The 19,596-nt window shown below is 37.1% G+C and overlaps 1 non-coding gene across 1 annotated transcript; it reads right to left on the bottom strand.

The window, feature by feature from the left end:
- Positions 1-1,913: 1,913 nt before the first annotated feature.
- Positions 1,914-2,020, bottom strand: LOC136225027 (small nucleolar RNA R71). The gene has a single exon (XR_010686766.1). It is a non-coding gene; the product is annotated as a small nucleolar RNA R71 (small nucleolar RNA).
- Positions 2,021-19,596: the final 17,576 nt, after the last annotated feature.

Genomic DNA, 19,596 nt, shown 5'->3' with positions numbered 1-19,596 from the left:
AATAGGAGCGAAAAAGGTCAGAAACGAAGGAAAAACCCTATGAAAAGAGTCAAAGACGAAGAAAATCAAACACACCGAAATGAGGACGGGAAACGAATTCGGAGACTGGAATAAACACCCATGTCGTGACCGAGATTCCCTAATCTCGGTCGCGACACGCTAAAATCCAGCGTCCCTCTCTTCGCTTTTTGAAGACCAAAACTTACCCCCCAATCTCGGTAGAGATTTTCCATTCTCGGTAACATCAGATTTTTTCACAGCACTATCTTCACATGTTCAATTACAAAGAAACACGTCCGTTCGAGTGGATAGAAACGTCTCTTTGCAGCGGACACGACCCTTAAACACGACTGTTCAACATCTATAAATAAAGAGTTGATTTCAGAGTTCAGGGAGAGTTAGATAATTAAGATTTAGTACAGAATTTATGCAGAAATTCTGAGTAAAAAACAATTCAGAGTTAGAAGTTCAAACCATCTCTATTCCGAAGATTCAGCGAGAAGATTAAGTAGCGGATTCGATCCCGGAGCCTGATAAACTCTAATGAGGTTTGAGGAAGGATTGACAACCCGGACTCACTAAGTCCTCTTGAATGCTTCCATGCTTTTTATTCTCTGTAAACTTGTATCAAATTCACATTTTATCTAATAAAGTTCATTCGATTCAATATAATTTTATGTAGCACTTTGGTAAAAGATCTGAAGTGAGTTCTGGTGTTTTCATTAAAACGTAGTTAAATTCAATATCTTTACAAGGAAACTTTATCGAACACTTAGGCAAATTCATCTTTAAGGACGATATGATCGTTAAGTCGGCTTATCGGAATTAAGTGTTCATTTGGTTAAGGTAGCAATCTAACCCGACCATAGGAGGATTTTCTGCGGTTCAAAGCCTTTTAATCGAAGAGTTTACGTTATTACACTTTTATAATTTATACAAAGTTTAAAGTTGTTTTCTTTGCTTAATGCAAATGAATACAATTATTCCCTTATTTTAAACACTAAATGTTTCTGTTTTGTAATTCATATTCAAACAGAATTGATTTCTAACATTCTTCATACATTCTAACCTAATTCTTATTCAATCAATCTCAAAACCAATTTCAAAAAATGATTATCTATTTTTATAAACCTTAAGTCATATTTAAACTACATTTAAATAAGTTTTTGTTGGAAAACGTTCCCTGTGGGATCGATATCTTTTTATTACTATAAGCAAAACCGTGCACTTGCGGAAATCGCTCAACAAGTTTTTGGCGCCGTTCCCGGGGAACGCCAAAATTTTCTACAAAAATTAAGATTTTTGGTGTTTTATTTCGAATCTAGGTTTATACATACTTATTTTAACTTTTATATTTTATTTATTTCAATATTACTTACATATTTAATTTTCAATTTTGTTTTGAAGGTAGATTGGTCCGTGCAAAAATTTCAAGTTCATGCGCAGTTCTCGAAGTTCAGGCATTCCGCCAAAACCATTAGATCCAGAAATTGAAAAGACCTTAAAGAAAAATAAAAAGAAAAACAAAGAGAAACAAAATTCAGAACCAAACACTTATGGAATACGCCAGGCCAGGAGTGGTCGGTGTAACAAACAGTATAGTTAGACCCCCAATAAACGCACATCAATTTGAAATTAAGCCAGCTTTGCTTAATCTGTTGCAGAACAATGTAACGTTTTATGGATTACCTAACGAAAACCCAAATGCCCATTTGACAAATTTCTTAGAAATTTGTGACACTTTCAAAATGACAGATGTGCCTGCCAAAGCAGTCAAACTTCGCCTCTTTCCTTTCACCTTAAAGGACAAGGCAAAAATTTGGTTAACTTCTATGCCAGCCACAACATTCGAAACTTGGGACCAACTAGCCCAAGCATTTTTATCAAAATATTTCCCTTTAGCAAAAACTGCGAGAGTCATAAAAGAGTTAACATCTTTTTCTCAAAATGATAATGAAACTCTTTATGAAGCTTGGGAACATTTTAAAGAACTTCAACGTTTATGCCCACACCACCAATTGCCTGATGCACTTTTAATGCAAACATTTTATAATGGGATAAATCCTACAACTAGAGGTTCATTAGATGCTATTTTGGGAGGGTTATTTATGAAGAAGACATCCGCCCAAGCAAGAGAACTTTTGGAGGAAATGGCAATCAATAGCAGTATGTGGCCCGCAGAATGTGGACACACATCGGTGGCGAAACCATCATCCTCAACCACATCATCCGTTAAAGGTATAGTGAATCTTGATCCAGTCATGATGTTACAAGCCCACTTTCTGCCTTATAGTACAAAATTGATAGGTTTATGGCACCGTGCGATACCAATGGTAACCCAATCCCAACGGATGTGGATTACGTAGGTATGAGCGAGATCGAATAGGTAAACTTTGTCCAAGGGAAAAACTAAACCAATAATCCTTACTCTAGTACTTATAATTCTGGATGGAGGAATCATCCTAACTTTAACTGGAGAGATAATAATAATAATGCAAATTCTAATCAAAATCGTACCAATAATTATCAAAAGATACGATTAGCACTTTATCTTCTAAAATCGATAAATTTATAGACGCTATCAGTGGAAAAGTAAGTAATCACGACGATGGTTTTAAACGGATCGAGAATAAATTCGATCAGCTTATTAAAAACCACTCATCTAGCATCCATAATTTAGAGGTTCAAATTGGACAAATTGCTAAATCAATTCCATTCCGAAAAGAGGGAAGTCTTCCCAGCCATACAGAAGAAAATCCGAAAGAGCATGTAAAGGTTATCACTCTTCGTTCAAGAAAAAATTACTTAGGTCCGGAAATGCCCGGAAATTCTACTTTACAAGGAACTGATTTACCAACGAAATCCAAAGAGGATACATTAAAAGCAAAAAGTTAACCTATTGATTCAAGTACAAAAACTTTTGTACCCAAACCACTTTTTCCACACAAAGTCCGAAATAAGGACTATGACAAACAACTTTTAACGTTTTTGGACAAACTTAAAAATTTGCATATTAATTTGACGTTTATGGATGCGATAACGCAGATTCCTAACTATGGTAAGTTTTTAAAAGATTTGATTTCAAAAAAGATCAGTTGGGAAGGAATTTCATCCATATCATTAACTGAAGACTGTAGTTCAATAGTGTCAAGCAATTTGCCCACTAAACTTAACGATCCTGGATTTTTCACCATCCCGTATAAGTTGGGAGATATTGAATTTCCTAGTTGTCTTTGTGATTTAGGAGCAAGTATAAACTTAATGTCGTTGTCTATTTTTAACAAATTAGGTTTAGAAGAAGATATCAAGCGTACCAACATGGTTTTGCAATTAGCGGATCAAACCACTAAGAAACCATATGGTATAATTGAGGACGTTTTAGTTAAAATCGACAAATTTATTTTTCCTACCGATTTCGTTATATTAGACTTTGCATATGACGTTAATTGTCCACTAATTTTTGGTAGACAGTTTATGAACACGGGACGTGCATTAGTCGATGTGTCGGAAGGGAAAGTAGTTTTAAGGATAGGTGAAGATAAGGTCGAGTTTAATATGAGTAAAGCGATGAAATATCCTATAGAAGAATTCGCTTGTATGAAACTTGACTTAATCGAAGAATGTGTTAATGACATGGTTCAACGAGAAGAAGTAATAGAACCTATTGTGGGAGAAGAAGAAGAAGATAAGGACCCAGAGCCTTTGATTCGGGAAGATGGACCAGTTCCGCCTTCAATTGTAGTACCCCCTAAGTTAGAACTTAAAGAGTTACCAAGCCATTTAAGGTACGCTTTCCTAGGCGAAAGTGATATTCTTCCTATAATTATCTCTAACAAGCTAACTAATGATCAAGAGAAAAAATTGAAAGAGTTTGTTAAGAATAGAATAGGCAAAGACGCTTAAATCCGAACATGAAAGAAGTAATAAAAAATGAGATTACTAAACTCTTAGATAATGGAATCATTTATCCTATTTCGGATAGTGAATGGGTTAGTCCAATCCATTGTGTACCTAAAAAGGGAGGCATAACTGTAGTAAGGAATGACAAAGGAGAATTAATACCTACGCGAACCACCACCGGTTGGAGGGTTTGTATAGATTATAGGAACCTAAACAAAGCAACCAGGAAATATCATTTTCCTCTACCTTTCATTGATCAAATGATCGAAAGGATAGCCGGTCATGCTTTTTATTGTTTTCTTGATGGATATTCCGGATTCTTTCAAATATATATTTACCCGGATGACTAAGATAAAACAACCTTCACATGTCCTTATGGAACATTTGCATATAGGAGAATGTCGTTTGGTCTATGTAATGCACCAGCAACATTTCAACGTCGTATGACTGCAATTTTTAACAATTTCATTGAAGATATCATGGAAGTTTTTATGGATGATTTTTCAGTTTATGGAGATTCTTTTGATGCATGTTTAGAAAATTTGGATAAAGTGTTGTCTAGATGTGAAAAAACGAATAGTTTTAAACTAGGAGAAATGTCATTTCATCGTTGACGAAGGAATTGTTTTAGGTCATAAAATATCTGAAAAATGATTAGAAGTGGATAGAGCAAAAACTTCAGTGATAGAGAAATTACCCCCTCCAACTACTGTTAAGGGAGTACGGTCAGTTTTAGGACATACAAGTTTTTACAGAAGAGTTATTAAAAACTTTTATGTGATTTCTAAACCACTTACTAATTTGCTTATGAAGGATTCAACCTTTGATTTTAATGAAGATTGTGTTAAAGCTTTTGAAACATTGAAAACAGCTTTAGTCAGTGCACCTATAATTACTAAACCCGATTGGGATTTACCTTTTGAAATTATGTGCGATGGAAGTGACTTAGCCGTAGGATGTGTTTTAGGTCAAAGGAAGGATAAGAAGCTTCATGTTATTTATTATGCAAGTCACACATTATCCGGTGCACAGTTAAATTACACCACAACTGAAAAAGAAATGCTAGCGGTAGTATTTGCATGTGATAAATTTAGGTCGTATCTACTAGGATCTAAAGTTATTATATATACCGACCACGCAGCTTTAAGGTATCTATTTGCTAAAAAAGATGCAAAACCGCGTCTTATTAGATGGGTCTTGTTATTACAAGAATTTGACATAGAAATTAAAGACAAAAAGGGAATAAAAAACCTTGTCGCCGATCATCTATCAAGACTTGAAGATGAAAACGGTCCTATCAGTGAAAATGTCAGTATACGAGATGATTTCCCCGATGAATATCTCTATCAGATAAAAAGTGTCATGTCACCCTGTTATGCGGATATAGCTAATTATCTCGCAGCTCGTATTGTCCCAGAAGGACTAAACCCCCAACAAAAGAAGAAATTCTTTTTCAATATTAAAATGTATTTTTGGGAAGATCCCTTCTTGTTCAAAACTTATGGTGATGGTATAATTAGGAGATTCGTTAGTGAAGATGAATACGAGTCTATAATGTCATAATGCCATTTAAGCTCTTATGGAGGGCATTAGAATGCGGATTCTTTTGGCCTACATTGTTTAAAGACGTTCGTTCCTTTATTATTCGGTGTGATAAATCTCAAAGAACCGGGAATTTAGGAAGGAAAGATGAGATGCCTCTCACAAACATGTTAGAAGTTAAAGTCTTCGACGTGTGGGGAATCGATTTCATGGGTCCTTTTCCCCCTTCTTTTGGTAAAACTTATATATTAGTAGCCGTAGATTATGTTTCAAAGTGGGTTGAAGCAATTGTAACCCCGACAAATGATGCTAAGGTTGTTGTTAAGTTTCTTGATGATATATTTTGTAGATTTGGAGTCCCTAGAGTTATGATAAGTGATGGAGGTACCCATTTCATAAACCGAAGTTTTGAATCACTTATGAGAAAATATAGAGTACACCACCACGTATCTACGCCATACCATCCTCAATCGAATGGTCAAGCGGAGATATCAAATAGGGAACTCAAGTGAATATTAGAGAAAACAGTTTCGTCTTCAAGAAGAGACTGGTCTTGTAAACTTAACAATGCGTTATGGGCATACCGTACTGCATTCAAAACACTTATAGGAATGACACCGTACCGACTTGTGTATGGAAAAGCTTGTCATTTACCAGTAGAATTAGAACATAAAGCTTATTGGACTATTAGAGCATTTAATTATGATTTACAACAAGCAGGTAAGAAACGTTTATTTGACTTAAATTAGTTGGATGAATTACGTCATTTATCTTACAGAATGCCAAGATATATAAGGAGAAAGTGATAAAATGGCACGATGCAAAAATTAGAGTCAAAAGCTCTAATGTTGGAGATAAGGTACTACTATTTAATTCACGACTCAGATTATTTCCAGGTAAACTTAAATCTAGGTGGTCAGGACCTGAACTTGAAGGACCTAATGGAGTTCGTTTTCAAGTTAATGGTAATAGATGCAAAATTTATTATGAAAATGCTCCAATTAAGGAAATTGAGTTTGTGGAAAAATTTAATGAAGATTAATTCGTTAATTTTCATACATTTTCTTTGTTTAGCTTTTATTTAGTTTTAAGTTTAACATTTATTTTTAATTTAATTTTGTCTATTTATTTTTACAAATTTTATTTTTATACTTTTTAGTTTTTAGATAAGTGTATATCAAGTTTAAAATGCATAAAAATATATTTAAGTCATGTTTTTAATTATTTTTAGGTAATTAATGTAAATTGGAGGAAAATTGGGAATCTCGGTTGAGATTTTAGGAATCTCAGTTGAGATAAAGGACTTCAATTTTTCAAAAGAGAAGGTAAGCAATTTTCTGATCTTACCGAGATTAATTGAATCTCGGTTGAGAATTAGGAGGAAGGGTTACGACGCCCATTTCCCTTTGGGGAAATGGCGTGTCGCGACCGAGATTGGCGAATCTCGGTCGCGACACGGGTACTTTCTGCACCTATCAGCCTTGTTTCTTCTTCTTCTTGCAACCTTTGCTGCTCCAACTCGAAAATTCATGTCTTTCTAAGTCCAAAAGGTATAATTTTACACCCTTTTGCAACCAACAGACACATTACTTCACCTTAATTACCCTATAAATAATTCAAGAAAAACAGATTTTTGTTACTTACTATTCTTTTCATCTCTATCAGACAAAATTCTGACTTCTTCTCAACTTTTTCAACCATTTTTGTAAGAGTTATAGAGACTTTCCCTAACTCAAAAGCCATGACTACCAAGCATAAATCTTCCAAGAAGATCACTGTTGTATGAAATAAGCATCTTGACTTATCAGACCGCTACGGTGCACCATTTCCCATTTACAACCATGATGAAGGAAGTCGATATTATCGATTCCGCTACGCAATTTTCGTCGGAATTCTATATATGGACGAGTTCTTAAATAATGAACTCGGAGTTAGCAACGATATGGATCGCTACTTAAGGAATTCATGCTGGTCAAAGTTTGCCTACATGAAGTTTCCAATAATTGGAGACTGGATTCTGGAATTCCTATGTACAGTACGCTTCGTGAATAAGCGTCGATTTCGTCTAAGTTTTCACAAGGATGGAGAAACTTTACCTTCAGTTATCCTGAATTACATGCCTGGTTTGGTTTCCCGCCAAAAGATACAACCAATTATCATCCTAGCAGGGATATGACATCCATAGACATTTGGAGGATGTTAACGGGTTTCTGGCGTTTCAATCCCAGTCTCGCCTACAACAAGTGCATCAACTCCAATTCTATTCTGTACTTGCACAAGTTTCTATGTCACAGTTTGTTTGGACAAACTAGAAGCAGTATGTTCCAAGACACGGACTTGTACGAATAAGGTAATATTTTCCAAAGCAACACCGTCGATTCTTCAAAAATATTGATGGAAGGTCTTGTTGTCGCTTCTCGTTCCAAGGACAAGAAGATTGGTTTGGGCAATATCATTTGTGGAATAATTCTCGGGGCCAAAGGAGCAAGTTTAGTTCCTTAGACTGATGTTGAACCCTTTCCAATGATGGATTATGAATTTTTGGAAAGTGCGGGCCTCGTGAAGCGTATTTTTAGGGTTGGCTGATAGGTGTATTTTACCCCTATCTTTTAGCATGATTTACGGGTTAATTTTAGAAGAAATAAATAAGTTTAATTGTAAAAATAGAGTGTTTTAATAAAATAACGAAATAAAAATAAATTACGCACTTTCGGTTAATTTTCCTTGTTTTTGATTAATTTAGGAAATAAAACGTCAAGCTAACTCGGCCCTCGAGAATTGTATTTCAGGTACAAGCAAGAAGTAAAAATCCACCGATACATATGTATCATAAACTTGTTTTTATTTATTTACCCTTTTATGTGGTTTTAGTTTTTTTCCCCTTTGAGTCATTGTTATTTTAAATTTTAAATTTTTATTTCTATTTTTATTTTTTCTTTTATTTTCATTTTATTTTCATTTTTATCTTTATTTTCATTTTTATTTTCATTTTTATTTTTATTTTTATTTTTATTTTTATTTTTACCATTTTTCATAAATTAAAAGAAAAACAAATCCCATTGATAATCCAAAAATTCTTAAACACGCGGGGACGTACAACCCAGTACGCCCCGCGTATTTGCGTTTCTGACCCATTTCTCTCAATAAAAGACACGTTACGCGGGGCGCCTCTCCTACCACGCCTCGTGTAACCTGTGGCAGTTAACCCCTTTCGAATAAATGCCACATGGGAGGACACGCGGGACGTGCCCTAGGGCACGCCTCGCGTATCTTCAGGGAGTTGTGAATCACAACTCCCCATGGCAGCCTTTTCCCTTCTCCACTCTTCCCATCACTCTTTCCACTTCCCCATATGTCTTTTCCACTTCCACACTCCACCTCTTCTTCTCTCCAGTCACATCACCTCCTTTCAAATTCAAATCCTTTCACCTTCCCTCCACATTAATTCTATCTAAACCACCTTCTTAAATAAACCTAAAAATCATAAAAATCATTAAATACTCATTAATAAACCATAAACCACCAAATTAAAAATCAAAAACCAATCAAAACCGAACAAAATTCTTCAACTTCTGCCTTTTACGCGGGATGTATCCCCATATACGCCCCGCGTCCTTGCCCTTTTTTCCATCAAAAAGGGGCAGGAGGTGTAATACGCGAGGAGTGCTCCCTTACACGGCCCTCCGCCCCGCGTATTTGATTCTCTGCCCAAAAAGAGCTCACATCGCACCTCCCACGCGGGGCGCCCCCCTGGGCACGCCTCGCGTAGGACCAAACCTAAAATGGGTTTAATTTTAAATTTTCTGTCTATTTTTGTTTTTGTCTTTCTTCTTTTGCAACGTCCTTGGAATAGACGTCATTTTAATAACGCGGAGGGTCGTGCAACCCCGCACTTAACGTTTGTTTTGCACTAACAAAAACAAAAATAAAAAAATAAAATAAACAACAAAATAATTAAACTAATTCATTGATTCTTTAATTTTTCCGACACACTACCTCCCTCAGAAATTAGCTAAAGTTCCGTTATTTGTCGTTAAAGGTAAATACCGTCGGAACACAAAGGATCGGTTTTAGTGTGAAATTTTAGTCTTAATTTTGAAGTTCTAGAATTTATGCAAAGCCTAGGTTTATACTAAACAAAAGCATTGAGTCCTAACCCACATGTCATCTCCATAATGAAATTTAAAAAGGCAATAAAAACGGGATGTTTGAATGTTTAGCGAAGACTCGATAGTACACAATTTAAACCCGAAATTTTGTGAGGTAATTTTGAGCCTAAAAGAGTTCGTACGAGAACTCTAATTCTTTCACAATTTTTCGAGAGCTTTGACTTCACTCGACTCATAGAGTTTGCATCTAATACCGGGTTAAGTACACCTATTTTGGTTAAAATGGCAATAGATGATAAAACGAGCCCACCTAGTTTAATTCTTTTCTTGATTTATTTTTCTCGTTTTTATCAACCTCTAGGAAACCCCCTTGAGCCTACTAACCGACTTTTCTTGTTAATACCCTTTTTAACAATTAACCCTCTTTTTCCTCTTGTTTAAATACCAACAAAATCAATTCGCACCCGAAATAAGCCAAGGCCTTGATAAATAAGCACCTTAAACTTTCGAAATCGTTTTTGTGCCGCTCTCAAAATAAAAAAGAAAAAGAAAAGAGAATAAAGAGAAAAAAGGCATTCTTAAGCTCCACCCAAGCAATTTCGAGTTATATTTTACAAACTTACCAAGGCCAAAATAAAATACGGTGCAATCATCAAAATGGTATTTAAACTCGAGTTTTCAAAAAATTAACCACTAAAAAGCCACCCACATTACAACCCCCCTCCGGGTTCATTTTTAATATTGTCTAAACCATAACATAGGAGGAAAAACCCGGATGAAAATGCAAACTCAAAGTGATCTCGGGTAAGTGCAAAGAAGAGTGTTAAAACACCGACCCACCAAAGTTTGAGCGTAAGAGTGAAATCCCTTGGTGAGGTACTATCGGGTCCTCAAAAGATAATCAACCCCCGTTAATACTGCCTATTAATTTTGATCATGGAGGTTTCAAATAAGTTTTGGTCACTCGATTGTTTGCGTAGGTGTTTACCGAAAACTTTGCATAAAACTTTAACTTTGAAATCATGCACTTGGTAAAACCAACCGACGGTTTGTTTCTTAATAATCTCAATCCCTTGTCTTTCGATTTCTTTTACTCGAGGACAAGTAAAACTTTAAAGTCCGAGGAGGTTTGATAGGGGTATTTTACCCCTATCTTTTAGCGTGATTTACAGGTTAATTTTAGAAGAAATAAATAAGTTTAATTGCAAAAATAGAGTGTTTTAATAAAATAACGAAATAAAAATAAATTCCGCACTTTCGGTTAATTTTCCTTGTTTTTGATTAATTTAGGAAATAAAACGTCAAGCTAACTCGGCTCTCGAGAATTGTATTTCAGGTACAAGCAAGAAGTAAAAATCCACCCATACACGCAAGGCGCATCACTCCTCACGCGAGGCGTGAAACATTGATCAGGAATAATTGACTTATCCACAGGCACCACGTGGGATCTAGTCATCAATACGCGAGGCGTGTACCACCATACGCAGGGCGTGGAACATGTGTCAGAAATGATTAACCTAATCCTGAAAGTCATACTACACGGTCTCCCTGAGTCAACTATCCATACGCAGGACGTACCACCTTACACGCAGGGCGTGTAAGGAAGTTCTTTAATGTAAAAAGCTCAGAGACTCTTTTACGCGGGGCGTTGATGGGCGTGGCGCCTAGTGTAGAGCTTTTCCAATAACGACTAAATGTGTATTGCGGTGAATGTGCTATGAATATGGATGTGATCTTTTAAATGTTCTAACTCCACTAGACACTACGACTACTTAGGGGCAAGTGTACCCCGTCGTATCAAGTAATAATCCGATTAAGACCGGGTATCGAATCCACGGAATTTATAATTACAAGTATTAGACGACTCGGTTTCGTATGTTATTTAAGCGGTGATTACTTTAGGGTAAAGCAAGACGCAACTACACACTATCCCTAACTATTGGCGACACAGATTTATGTAGCTAAAACCCTATGAAGTAGGATGAATAGCGATAAGTTATAACCACGATAAATAACGACTCTAAATATATACGGATAATAATTTACTCTTGTAAAGATGACTAAGTGTAGTAGGACCGACTCGTGAAGCACTTAGACTACATGATTCCTAGTGAAGGTGTGTTTAATGCGGGGGAATTAGAAACTAGGGCCCGTAAGTTCCGTGGCTTATCAATTCCTACGGTTTCCGATTTGTCACTTCCGGTAAGGCAACACCTATATAACTCCCTAAGGATAGCCCGAATGGCGGCAGAAATCACGTTCTCCTACACAACAATCAATTACGAATATCAAAACAAGTAATAAACATTAACACGTAAAGGGAAATAGAGATTATGAATCATAAATTATAAATATGGAAAGTGAATAGATGAAATACAACCAAGCCTAGTATATAGGATGAGTACAAGCTAATTAGCTGATAAAAAGGGAGAATCCGCACTTGGAACTAGCTAACCGGACTCAAGGCCATCTCCTAGGTCGTGGAGGTGGAACTCTCGAGCTTGGTGAGGAGTGGTGGAACAGAACTTCAATGGAACACCGGAACAACCGAACAAGCTCTCGAGGGGGAGAGTTTAACTACAAAATCTGAATCTAATTTACAATAATCAAAAAGAGTATAGTTTTGCTCTCTAGTGTGTAATTGGTATCAAATGAAGTTCAAGAGCTTCCTATTTATAAACATCAAGCAAGAGCAATGTTGTAACTTCACAAAGCACAAGTATGGAGCAACATTATTTGGTGCAAAAATCCCATGATACGCCCCGCGTAAGGTGGTCTATGCCCCGCGTAAATGCCCATTCCGTCAGAAATCTCCTGCATGTGGACCAATTCCGTGTCTTGTTGTCTCAAGCACGCCCTGCGTAGCTAAAGTATGCCCCGCGTGTTTGAGTCTCTGAAGTTTTATTGCTTGAGGAATTGCCTAGCACGCCCCGCGTGTATGGTGATACGCCTCGCGTACAAAGAGTTGACTCAAGGAGACAGTGCAGTCTGACTTTCAGGATTAGGCCAATTATTTCCAACATGTGTCATACGCCCCGCGTAGGGTGGCATACGCCCCGCGTAGGGTGAGTCAATTCCACATGGCGTCTGCGGATAAGGCAATAATTGCTGACACCATGTTTCACGCCCCGCGTAAAGGCTGATACGCCCCGCGTATTTGAGTAGATTTTTGCTCCTTGCTCGTACCTGAAATACAAATCTTGCGAGCCGAGTTAGCTTGACGTTTTTATTTCCTAAACTAATCAAAAACACGGAAAATTAACTGAAAGTACGAAATTTATTTTTATTTCTTTATTTTATCAAAACGCTTTATTTTTGTAATTAAACTTATTTATTTTATCCAAAATCAATCCGTAAATCACGCTAAAAGATAGGGGTAAAATACCCCTATCAGGCGCGCTTCAGCTACGCATGGCGTAAAAGACCCAATTCAAGCAATAAAAACTCAGAAACTCAAACACGCGAGGCGCATCCCAGTCTACACGGGGCGTGTTTGAGACAACAAGATCTGGAATTGGTCCACATACAGGAGATTTCTGACGGAATGGGCAAACACGCGGGGAGTTCCACACCCTACGCGAGGCGTATTATGGGATTTCTGCACAAAATCATGTTCCTCCATGCTTGCACCTTGTGGAATTACAAATTCACCCCTAGCTTGATGTGTATAAATAAGAGTGACTATCACTCATTTCAGAAAACTTTTATCATAGACACCTTGTAACATAAACCATCTTAAGATTAAATTCTTGTCATTTGTAGTTTAGATTTTGTTTTTAGGCTTTATATAGCCAAACTCTTTCACCTTGAGAGCTTGTTCGTTGATTCCGACATTCTATCAAAGTACCGCTCCATCTCCGTGCACCAAGCTCGAAAGCTCCACCATCCAAGTCCTAAGAGACGGCTTTGAGTCCGGTTAGCTAGTTCCGAGTGTGGATTCTTCCCTTTACACTTGCTAATTAGCTTGTACTCATCCTATGTACTAGGCTTGGTATTAATTCATATTTACATTCTCCATATTTACAATTTATGATTCATAATCTTCTTTTCTATATATGTGTTGATGTTTGCTACTTGTTTTGATACTCGTAATTGATTATTGTGTAGGAGAACGCGATTTCCGATGCCATTCGGGCTATCTTTAGGGATTCATATAGGTGTTGCCTTACCGAAAGTGACAAACCGGAAACCGTAGGAATTGACAAGCCACGGAACTTACAGGCCCTAATTTCTGGTCCCAAGCATTAGACACGCCTTGACTAGGAACCACGTAGTCTAAGTACTTCACGGGTCAGTTACACTACACGTAGTCATCTTTGCAAGAGCAAAACATCAACCGTATATGCATTAGGAGTCGTTATTTGTCATATTTATAACTTATCGCACCCACATCATTTCATAGAGTTTTGTTATATAAATTCACCTCATCCGTAGTTAGGATTAGTTTGTAGTTGGTCCCCACATCAACCTCAAAGTATTCACCGCTTAAATAACGTATAAAACTGAGTCGTTTAATACTTGCAGTTATAAATCCCGCGGATTCGATACCCGGTCTTAACCGGATTATTACTTGATACGATGGGGTACACTTGCCCCTAAGTAGTGACGTCTAGTAAATATAGAGCATTTAGAAAGATCACATCCATAGTCGTAACGCACTTATCGTAATATACATTTTGTCGTAGAAAACACTACGCTAGACGAAACTAGCCATCATTGGCCCACGATTTCTTTCTGCGGAAGATAGACAAATCTTCGTGCAAGCGAAGATTGAGCGTTATCGGGCCATGCGAATCCCAATTCAACGGGATGAGTTTTTAGTTTAGTATGATTTGTTTTATTTTTCGTTTATTTATTTTTGTATATAGGTTTGTTTTTTTTCTTTTCCTTGTACATATGTTCTTATTTATTTATGTAAATATGTGTTATGCAATAAAAGTTCTTTTTGTTTCATAATTTTAATTTTTCATTCTGGTTTATGTCTGTTCACATTTATACACTATTTTCACATGAATTTGTATGAATCAATTTAATGCTAATAAGTAATAATTATTGTTAACTATTGCACATAATAATAAGTTTTCATTCTTAATGCAATCATTAAGTTTGTTTTTATTATAAACTTATACGAACTTATACTATGTTACTTATTACATATATCAGTATGAATTTATAGAATGAAAACATATAAGTTTTTCTATGAATCTGTATCCAATTTAATTAATTTGATTAAGTTTAAATGTTTCAGGTTTTAAAAATGAATTAATACCTACATGAACTTACATTCATTACCTTTTAGAAGATTCATTTAACTTATATGAATTAATGCACATTAATTGTTTATTAAACTCTAATTAAGACTTTTAATGTTTCATTATTCACATTTAATAAGGATAAACCTTTGGTTTTCCTTGTATTTAATGTTTTAAATTTGTGTTTTTTAGTTTAGGTACACATTTACTTAATTACAGGACATATTTACTCAGGAAATTGCACAAAACGGAGTTAATACACGCGAAATTCAGCAACCAGGTGCCGAATCTCGGCCGAGATTATAGAATCTCGATAAGATCAGCGAGAAACGTCAAATTTCTGGAGAAACACTCTCCAGAAATTGCGGTGTCGCGACCGAGATTTCGGAATCTCGGTCGCGACATGCTACCTGTATGGGTGGGTCTTTCCGAATTTTGCACAATTTTTTGGTCTATTCCTATTCCTATACTAACTCTACCTACCTATATTCAACCCTATATATATCTACCCCTTACACAAACATCAAATCACCTCCTATTTTACCCAATTAAACTCCCTAAACTCTTCCCAATACACTACCTTTTACTCTTCCCAATTAATCCTATCCCTATTCACAATCAATTACCCTTTCACTCTACCTTCTCTCTTTCACTCATTCACCATTACCATTACTCAAACCCTCTCAAGCTTTTGCTTTTCTCTCTAATTTCTCTTCTTCTATTTTTCCCAAACACCAAACCAACATCATGCCTAGTGTTGAAACACCTTTCCACATGATTTTGATTTGACAAAATTATTTAAGTATATGATTAAAGTATATTCTAAACACACTAAGTTTAAATGCTTTGATTTATTACACTAATGTGTTTGTTCAATGTTGAGTTAAATTGTTTATAAGACATTAAGACTAAAAGGCTAAAGGCCCAAAGGAAAGTCAAAGGCCCAAGACAACTCGGCCCGTGTAAACAAAATGTTATCGTTATGGACAAAACGCAGCTCAACATGAAGAAGGATCTGGAAGACTTTCTTTATCTACTTCGGAATGAAGCTGCTTAGTTGGACGACAAAGAGTACAAGACAGCAACTGAGCAAGAAACAACTTCAAGACAAAGTATTTCTACTTTGGGTAAAGTTCAGAAGACACAGAAAGCTGTCTGGAAGACTTTGCCATAAAAGGCGAAACATTCTGCCTGTCTGTCTAAAAGCTGCTTAGAACTGACCAAAGACAGAAGATACAACAATCTGATTGGCTAACGGCATTGAGCGTGTACTGAGTGACAACGACATCAAGCCGTTTCCCTCCAACGGTTATTTCGAAATTTGAAATAACCGATACCTCAAGTGTCACTATAAATAGGCCTTTCAGTTGCTTCATTCGATGAAGATCTTCACCAAGCCATTACGCTGACCAAATTTCTACTTGAAGAATCTGTGTGAAAAAGCAAAGCAAATACTTACACCAATTTCCATATTACTGTGTAAAAGTCTAGAGTGATTATCCAATCATCTAAAGTGTCTTAGCAATTGTTGTTTAGGACAAACTTATCATCATTTCTAGAATTAGAAAGGATAGGCTGAGTACTCGGTTATAGTACTCAGCAATAGAATAGGAGTGAGTAGAGGTATAGAGGAAGGTACTCTTGTTATACTCAGCTTCTTGTTGTAAAAAGTTTGATGATCTACCGTTAAAGAGCTCAGTAGAGAATTTGAAAGCTTGGAACGTGTTCCGGGGACAGGACGTAGGCATAGAGGCCGAACCTGGATAAATCTGCTGAGTAACATCGTTCTAACCTTAAACTCCTTTAATATATATATTGCTTGCTTAAACAAAACTGACCAAGTAAAGAGGTCACGCTGAGTTGTGTGCATTGAGTATCTGAGTTCAGGAATAGACTCAAGTGTTATCTCCTGACTCAAAGAAAGAAGCTGACTTAGTCACCAGTTGATTAAGCCAGTGTCTTACTTCACTCAGCGCGTTGTGTAATTCCTTTTCAAAGTAAAAGAAGTCAGCCTTAATGTACTAAAATTTTAAATAGTTCCTATCCCCCCCCTTAGAACTAACTTGTGACGTTATAAGGGACCAACAAGTGGTATCAGAGCCTAAAAGCTCACTGTGCAAGGTTTAACTACTTTGATCTGATCCCCACTATGGTTGAAAACAGCACTCGGTTTCTCCTATGAAATCTGACAACTCAGATTCTACTTAAGGGTCTGTCCATAACTCGGCCTCTCCTATTCTTCGGGTCTAACTATACCTTCTAGAAGAATAGGATGAAAAATTTCATTCAGGCTACAAATATGAGTGCCTGGCTATCTATAGTCCAAGGCCCATTTGTTCCTGTTGAAACTGTTGATGGCCAAACTGTTGTCAAATCTGAGACCAAATGGACAAAGGATGATCTCAAGAAGCTACAAAATCATGCTTCGGCTATAAACATGCTTCACTGTGCGCTCGATGCTGCAGAATACAACAAGATTTCAGGTTGTGAGTCAGCGCAGGAGATCTGGAAGAAGCTGGAGGTCACCTACGAAGGAACCAACAAGGTGAAAGAATTCAAGGTGAACCATCATATGAGATTGTACGAGCTGTTCGAAATGAACGATGATGAAGGGATCTCAGACATGAATGCAAGATTCACAAACATCATCAATGAGCTCAAGAGACTTGGGAAGATCTTCACTGAGGAAGAACAAGTCAAGAAGATTCTTAGGAGTCTTCCTAAAAGCTGGCAAGCAAAGAAGACCGCTGTTAAGGAAGCTCAAGACTTAACCACCCATAAGTATGATGAACTCATCGGCTCACTACTGACCCATGAGATCTCGATGAAGAATTTCGAGGTGAAAGAAAAGTCTGAAGACAAGAAGCAAAAGTCTCTTGTCATGAAAGCTGACTCCACTGATGGGAGCTCAACAGACGATGAAGAGATGGCTATGTTTACCAGAAAGATGAAAAGGCTGTTCAAAAAGAATGACAAATATTCTAAGAAGCCTTATAAGAAGTTTGACAAGTACAAAGCTGACTCCAGCGACAGCAAGTATAAGAAGGACACCTCAAAGCCCATTACATGCTTTGAATGTCATCAAACTGGCCATATCAAGTCAAGCTGTCCCTCGCTGGGGAAAGAAAGAAAGAACGGAAAGAAGGCAATGGTGGAAACCTGGAGTGATAGTGATGATTCATCATCATCTGAAGCTGATGCCACTGAGTCAGCAAAGATTTCTTTCATGGCTGACGAACTTGCTGAGCCATGTGTTTCTGAGCATGCTGACCCCTCCATTGCATTTGATGATGAGGAACATTCAACTGAGGTAATATCACTGCCCTTTCTTAGAAATGAAATGGTTAATGCCCTGAGTGACCTCTACACACTTGTCAAAAAGTGTAATAAAAAGGTTAGAGCACTCAGCAGGCGATGTGACGAGGTTGAGGAGGTCAAACTGAGTGACCTTCGATATCTTCTTCAGGACAACTCAGAATTGCATAGTAACATTGGAATTATGCAAAAGCTTGTCTCTGAGGTCCAATCAGATTCTAAGAAACTGAGAAAGGACGTCACATCTATTCAGAAACAACTAAAGGTTCCAAACAAAAGAAATATTCCTCTGAATACTCAGTACCGAAGTACTAGTCAGCAGAGATGGAATCCTCAGCGGAATGTCCAGTGTGACTTCTATGGGAAGAAAGGACACACCACAAAGGTGTGCTGGCACGCTCAGCACTAGGGTGCTGACCAGTCAGTGAGACATCCTAAACAGAAGGTCAACTGTGACTTCTATGGAAAGAATGGCCATACTGTCCAAGTATGTCGCCATAAAATAAAATATGATGCTTTACCTGTTGAACTTAACAAGCCAGGACCCAAAAAGAATTGGGTACCTAAAAGTAACTAGTTACATTGCAGGTAAGCCTGAGGTGTGCTGAGAAGTAAAAAATGTGGTATATTGACAGCGCATGCTCAAGGCATATGACTGGTGATGAAACTCAGTTCATCACATTTGAGCGTAAACGAGGAGGAAGTGTAAGTTTTGGAGACAACAAAAAGGGTAAGATAGTAGGGTCAGGAACCGTTGGAGGTAATCCTACTATTGAGTCTGTCTCCCTAGTCCGCGGACTCAAGTATAACTTACTCAGCGTAGCTCAGCTATGTGACAATGGGAGAAACGTTATATTTGACGACACTGGATGTAAAATATTCGAGGGTAAAACAAATGAGTTAATTTTAACTGCCCCTCGTATCGATAATGTCTTCATGCTGAACTTAGAGAAAAAGTTTTCAAAAATTGTATGCTTAGTTTCAAAGGAAGAAAATTCCTGGCTATGGCACAAGAGACTTGGTCATGTAAGCATAGACCTCCTGGACAAATTAGCAAGAAAGCAATTGGTTGAGGGACTACCAGAACTTAAATTTGAAAAAGATCAATTATGCCACGCTTGCCAAGCTGGAAAACAAACCAAACAATCCTTTCATAGTAAAAACATTATCTCAACTAAGCGTCCATTAGAGTTACTACACTTGGATCTCTTCGGTCCAGTCCAGCCGCTGAGCTTGGGTGGAAGAAGATTTTCCTTGGTCATTGTAGATGACTTTTCTCGGTACACTTGGATCATCTTGCTGAGTAGCAAGGATGAGACCTTTGAGACATTTTCAAATTTGGTAAGAAAACTGGAAAATGACAAAGACCTTAAGTTAGCTCACATCCGAAGTGATAATGGTGGAGAATTCAAGAACCAACAGTTTATTGAATTCTGTGAAACCACCGGCATTGACCATAATTTCTCTGCTCCTAGAAC

The sequence above is a fragment of the Euphorbia lathyris genome, chromosome 3, assembly GCF_963576675.1.
Source record: "Euphorbia lathyris chromosome 3, ddEupLath1.1, whole genome shotgun sequence".
In the NCBI taxonomy this organism is placed as follows: domain Eukaryota; kingdom Viridiplantae; phylum Streptophyta; class Magnoliopsida; order Malpighiales; family Euphorbiaceae; genus Euphorbia; species Euphorbia lathyris.
This window is presented reverse-complemented; position numbering and strand designations above follow the sequence as displayed.